Source organism: Malus sylvestris, chromosome 10 (genome assembly GCF_916048215.2).
Source record: "Malus sylvestris chromosome 10, drMalSylv7.2, whole genome shotgun sequence".
In the NCBI taxonomy this organism is placed as follows: Eukaryota; Viridiplantae; Streptophyta; class Magnoliopsida; order Rosales; family Rosaceae; genus Malus; species Malus sylvestris.
The window spans coordinates 32,111,784-32,118,249 of NC_062269.1; the positions used below are offsets into that span (position 1 = coordinate 32,111,784).

The window sequence follows — 6,466 nt, forward strand, 5'->3', positions numbered from 1 at the left end:
TTTTAACCTACCATACCTAAAATGCCTTACGCCTGCGGAGGCAGAAATTATCTTTCAGGAAATACATGAAGGAGTCTACGGAGATCATGCTAGATCTCGATCCCTAGTACACATGGCTTTTCGCCAAGGATATTACTAGCCAACACTCCACCAAGATGCCATCAAAGTATCTCGCTCATGTGATAAGTGTCAACGCTACGCAACTATTCATCACTCCCCTCTCGAGCCGCTCACTCCTATGATCAGCACTTGGCCCTTCGCCTAATGGGGACTTGATTTAATTGGCCCATTGCCTACAAGGAAGGGCAAGGTCCGCTATGCAATCGTTGCAGTTAACTACTTCACAAAGTGAGCCGAAGTAGAACCCTTGGTAACCATTACTGAGGCAAACAACAAACTAGTACATCCAGAGTACGTGACACATGCCACACAAACAACAAACTAGTACATCCAGAGTACATGGCACGTGCCACATAAACAACAAACTAGTACATCCAGAGTACGTGGCACATGCCACACAAACAACAAACTAGTACATCCAGAGTACATGGCACGTGCCACATAAACAACAAACTAGTACATCCAGAGTACGCACGTGCCACATAAACAACAAACTAGTACATCCAGAGTACATGGCACATGCCACATGCCACACAAACAACAAACTCGTACATCCATAGTACATGCAGAAAAACAGGGCACTACGAGTCATCCTCATCTAAGGCCGAACCCCTGACAATATCACTCTACGTTTTAACCCCATCACCATCACCACCTTTCTCAGCATCTCCAGGACCATCCTCACTCTCCTGAGATTGCACATCGATACTAGCCTCATTATCAGAGTCATCATCACTACAAGGATCAACCGCGAGGACGAATGCTTCACCTTTTTGTCGGTACTTATCCATCTCATCACGGCACTTTCGAATAATGCTTCATTATCGTAACGCACAAAGACGGCCATCCATTTTCTTTTCTCAAAATTAGCCGCCCGGATGCAGTGAGGTATAAAGGCATCGTGAAAGGCCTGGGAACTTAAGAACTCCTGCACGGCAGCGTCCATCTCAGTTGGGATACCCCTCTTCAGCCCAGAAACCTCAACCAATGCACTATCCAACTCCCTTTTAACCTTGGAAACATCAAGGATGGTTGTCTCCAACTGTTTTCTTTTGTCGCTTCCAATTGTTTCTTGAGCCTCACGTTGTCACCATTCTGCCTCTTCAAATTCTCAAAGTTTTGATCCTTAAGAGGGATGGTATCAGCCAAAGCTTTGCTCGCTTTTCTGGCGTCATTCACAAGCTGCTTATTCTCTTTAAACTTTGCCTTGTACCGCTCGACCTCTCGTAATCTGTCATCGTACTCGATCAAAACCTACATGACAAGATGATCGTCACTACTAGGAAAAAGATGGGAGAAAGTAAAGAAATAACAGAGTAACACTTACATAAGAAGATAGCCTCATTATCCGGTCACGATCTGATTCATTCTCATCTAGCGGCTCGCCAAGCTCATCAACAGTGGATCGACGTCCTGCCAGGTAATTATTGACATACCTAAAACTACTTGGCTGCATGGTAACTTTCAAGTCTTTCTAATGGATGCTGCCAACCTATTCCTTATACTTCATTTTACGGCTGGAGCTAGAGTCACCTTCTTGGTCAGTAGACTTCATGGTTGGAGGAAAGATAGGGTTGATGGTAGGAAGATGAGGCAGCAGTCGTCTCTCCTCCTCTGCAACTATGGCAGCAGCACACCCGATGGCCTTAGCTTCAGCCTTCTTTGAGGAAGTAATCTTAAGAACCTCCTCTTGAGACTTAGGTTTAGGGGCTGGCCTCACCTAGTGCTTACGAGCTCTCTTGTGAAACAAAATGTCGTCTACGGGAACTAACATGGGTGTTTTCCCTTTCTTGGCGCTAATCTCCCCTTTCTTGCCTACTTTCTCCACTGAACAAGAAAAATCAAAGTAAGGAATGCAACTTTGTAAAAGAAAGAGGGGGCGAAATGAAAGATACAACTTACTTACTCGTCTCTAGCACTTCGACACTAGGGGCTGGAAACCGTACTTTCGAAATAAGGGTCGTAGCTTGTCCAAATGTCTATCATCTTTGGGCACCCCCTCAACACCTTCTCTACGTCAGCTAGCTCCCATCCAAACAGCTTGAAGGTCCCTCGCGTCACTGCACAAAGAAAAATGTTAGAAGCAAGAGAAAGTCACAACAAATAACAAATAATGCAAACAATGGATACATTACGACCTACAGTTTGGAAGTGAGTAGGAACACGTCGCTCAGGCATGACACCCTTAGCATACTCCCAATCATTATAAAGAAGGCACCAACGGTTTTTCCAAGTGCAGTACACCTTTTTCTTACCAAAGACAATATGTTATCTTTCACTCCGACATGCACACTGGGCATACCCAGTGCATGCTTTCACCGGGTGCATCTTATAGCACTAGCGCCACTGATGAAAAAAAGGTTCACCTAACCCACATTCCATCCAAATAATATAAAATTTTATCAAGGTATTCCAAAAACCAGGGTAGAGTTGCCCAATCGCATATCCAATGAAATACATCATCCATTGCAACCACTGGTGCAAAGGCAGCTTCACCCTTAAAGTCAACAATATATGGGTATAGAATATAACATGACCCTTGGGCAGTTCAGAGGACAATTATTCATGATGCACCAAACACATTCCTACACTACGGGGGATACTACATGACTGCCTTAAGGCCTCAAGTTGCTTTTCGCTATCTAACAAGTTTTGCATTAAATGGTCTACTGTGAACTTAGAGTGAAATATGGGTATGGCGTCACAAACAACCCCCTCACCCACTGACATGAAAAAGGAAGAACCAATATTGGCTAAGGCTTGACAATTGCGAAGATCACTAAATCTCGAATTTTTTGTACAAGACTCCAACATTGCAAGCTCAAACCTAGAGTTAGAGTTAGGGGAGCTCTGATCACTAGGACTTCGAGGCTCTGACATCTACAACAAACAGAAACAAACTCTATCACCACATGAAAGATTGAAACATAAGGAAATTCCTAGGGCATGGAGAAAAGCTCAAGCAGTTCATTATGTTCTCAACCAAATACATGAACACTCAAACAATTCAACAAGAAAGAAAACATGTGATCTAGTGGAGAAGACTACCAACCTGAAGATGGTGCAAAGCAATGCCGGAATCCCTTTTAACTATAAAAGTACTCTGTCTCCAAAAATCACTACAAAATGAGCAAATGAAGACAATGAAAAAAGTGGAAACTTTTCATTCTTATAATGGAAGAAAATGCCGATAATATCGGCGAAATATCGCCGATATTATCGGTTTTTCGCGCAATGGATATTTAAATAGGTATCCGGATGGTTTTCGTAAAAATATCGCGATATTATCGATAATATCGATAATATCGCGATATTTATCGATAATATCACGATATTTTGGAAATATCGCGATATTTTTTGAACTGCTACAACGCCGGAGGTGCACGACCTCGCCGGAGAATCGGAATAACTCCGAGCAAGAACGAAACCTACAACCACACGAAACAAAATCATCACTATCTTTCAACAAAAATCACCACTTTATACCAAAATCAGTGACAAAATTACACTAATCCGAGAAGCAAGGGCTTGAATTCGAGCAAGATCTGGAAGAAAACAGTAGAAGCTGAGAAATCGAGTACCTGACCGGCAGTTACAGTGCTAAAGATCATCATCTTTGGAAGGCCGCGGATCGGACGGAGTTGAGAGATCAATGAGCAAACATTTCACAGAGATCTGTGAAGATGAGGGAGGAGGAGGAGACGGTGCGGGGAGAGAGAGAGGAACAGAGATCTGTGAAGATGAGGGAGGAGGATGAGACGATGCGGGGAGAGAGAGAGGAACAGAGATCTGTGATGCGGGGAGAGAGAGAGGAACAGAGATCTGTGAAGATGAGGGAAGAGGATGGGACGGTGCGGGGAGAGAGAGAGAGAGAGAAAACCTTGGTGGGACGGGAGACTTAAAAAAAACAAAACCATTGGCTTTGATGGTTTTAGTCTAAAACTTTTAGACAAGTGACGTGAAAGAGGTGCATGGTTTTAACTTTTAATAATGAAGGCCATCCATTTATATTTTTAAAAGTTTAGGATATATTATATATATATATATATATATATATATATATATATATAAATGTTATATAAATTATAAATTATTTAGATAATATTTTGTTTTTTTTAACTAAGCAAGCAGATTATATTTGAACCCTTCCTTTGTCAACCACGTACCTGGGCCTTATCCAACTCGTTACAGATGTGTTTGTGATTACATATTCAGCCTTATATGGTCATTAAGATGTCTGCAAGGTTTGCAAGCTAATATTTATTATCTAGGATAAATTTCTATATTTTAAAAAACACCAAGGTGAAAATTTTGAACCTCATAGGAACTCTATGTGGTACTAAGTCACTCATGTATCTTTCCATGCAATGTATAAAGTGTAAAATATTGTACTAATTCATTATATATAAATGATTATGGTGTGTTTAAACTTTTTTCATTAATTACTACATATTTTCTACACTCACAATGTTTGCCAGCTCGCTATATAATCAACTTGATAATGTTAAATCCATCATGCAATGCATTTCCTTCCAATTTTTTGTGATAAATTAATAGATAATTGACTAAATAAACATCCTGCAAAGTTTCAATAAAAATTTCCAAGTTTTTCTTACAATTTCCGTGGTTTCCATGTAATTTTTATCGATATCGATATTATCCCGATATTTCCATCGATATTTCCGTGTTTTCGGACTACCGATATTTCCGATATTACCGATATTTAAATCCTTGATTCTTATCGGGTTCAACATGGCCAAAGAAATTCAAAATTCAAAATTCAAACCATGAGAAAACCCCACATGGAAAGTCTTCAAACTTCCACACAAGCTAGGGAGTTTTAAAATTTCAAACTTACAGCACCCTCTCCCCCCCTCAAAAAAAAAAGTGGGGAGAAGGTGAACACATTAGCTTTATCAAATGAGTTCAACCACAATTCTCAAAAGCTTCACACACTCTTGATCAAGACAGTGTGAAGCAAAACCAATTTATGGTGCCCATAAGAGCTTCATCAAAAAAGTTCAACCACAATTCTCAAAAGCTTCACACACTCTTGATTAAACCACAATTCTCAAAAGCTTCACACATTCTTGATCAAGACAGTGTGAAGCAAAACCAATTTATGGTGCCAACAAGAGCTTCATCAAATGAGTTCAACCACAATTCTCAAAAGCTTCACACACTCTTGATGAAGACAGTGTGAAGCAAAACCAATTCATGGTGCCAACAAGAGCTTCATCAATGGAGGGCAACCACAATTCTCAAAAGCTTCACACACTCTTGCTCAAGACAGTGTGAAGTAAAACCAATTTATGGTGCCAACAAGAGCTTCATCAATGGAGGGCAACTACAATTCTCAAAAGCTTTACACACTCTTGATCAAGACAGTGTGAAGCAAAACCAATTTATTGTGCCAACAAAAGCTTCATCAATGGAGGGCAACTACAATTCTCAAAAACTTCACACACTCTTGATCAAGACAGTGTGAAGCGAAACTAATTTATAGTGTCAACAAAAGCTTCATCAATGGAGGACAACTACAATTCTCAAAAGCTTCACATACTCTTGATCAAGACAGTGTGAAGCAAAACCAATTTATAGTTCCAACAAAAGCTTCAACACCAAAGCTTCACCTACAAAGTTTTAACACAAAAGCTTCACCTACAAAGCTTCAACACCAAAGCTTCACCTACAAAGCTTCAACTCCAAAACTTCACTTACAAAGCTTCAACACAAAAGTTTTACCTACAAAGCTTTAACACTAAAGCTTCACCTACAAAGCTTCAACACAAAAGCTTCAACTCCAAAGCTTCACTTACAAAAGCTTCAACTCTAAAGCTTCAACTCCAAAGCTTCACCTACAAAGCTTCAACACAAAAGCTTTAGCTACAAAGCTTTAACTCCAAAGCTTCACCTACAAAAGCTTCAACTCCAAAGTTTCACCTCCAAAGCTTCAACACCAAAGCTTCACCTACAAATCTTCACCTACAAAGCTTCAACACAAAAGCTTCACCTACAAAAGCTTCACATACTCTTGATCAAGATAGTGTGAAGCAAAATCAATTCATGGTACCCAACAAAGCTTCAACACCAAAGCTTCACCTATAAAGCTTTAAAAAAATATATATATATATTTGAAAATTCAAAAATTCAAAAAAAAAAAAATTGCCTAAGCCTCCTCTTCTTTGGGTCTAACAACTTTCATAACAAATATATATGAAGGAAGAGTTTTGGGCTACCCCTTAGAAAGGAAAATTGTGAAGTTTTGTTACTTTGGAAACTAGGCTACTAGCAAGACACCTCCTTTGTCAACTCCCTCGACCGGAGAGTCCCAACAGGATTGCTT

General features: G+C 40.1%; 1 long non-coding RNA gene across 3 annotated transcripts; it reads right to left on the minus strand.

Annotated features, from left to right (window-relative positions):
• Positions 1–370: 370 nt before the first annotated feature.
• On the minus strand, positions 371–3,287 carry LOC126588046 (uncharacterized). 3 transcript variants are annotated; one of them, XR_007611305.1, is made up of 5 exons: positions 3,173–3,287; positions 2,259–3,000; positions 2,023–2,180; positions 1,448–1,947; positions 371–1,374 (listed from the first exon to the last, which is right to left on the minus strand). It is a non-coding gene; the product is annotated as an uncharacterized LOC126588046 (long non-coding RNA). The 3 variants fall into 3 exon arrangements; XR_007611304.1 differs by having other exon boundaries at positions 2,263–3,287; XR_007611303.1 differs by having other exon boundaries at positions 2,259–3,287.
• Between the last annotated feature and the right edge of the window lie 3,179 nt (positions 3,288–6,466).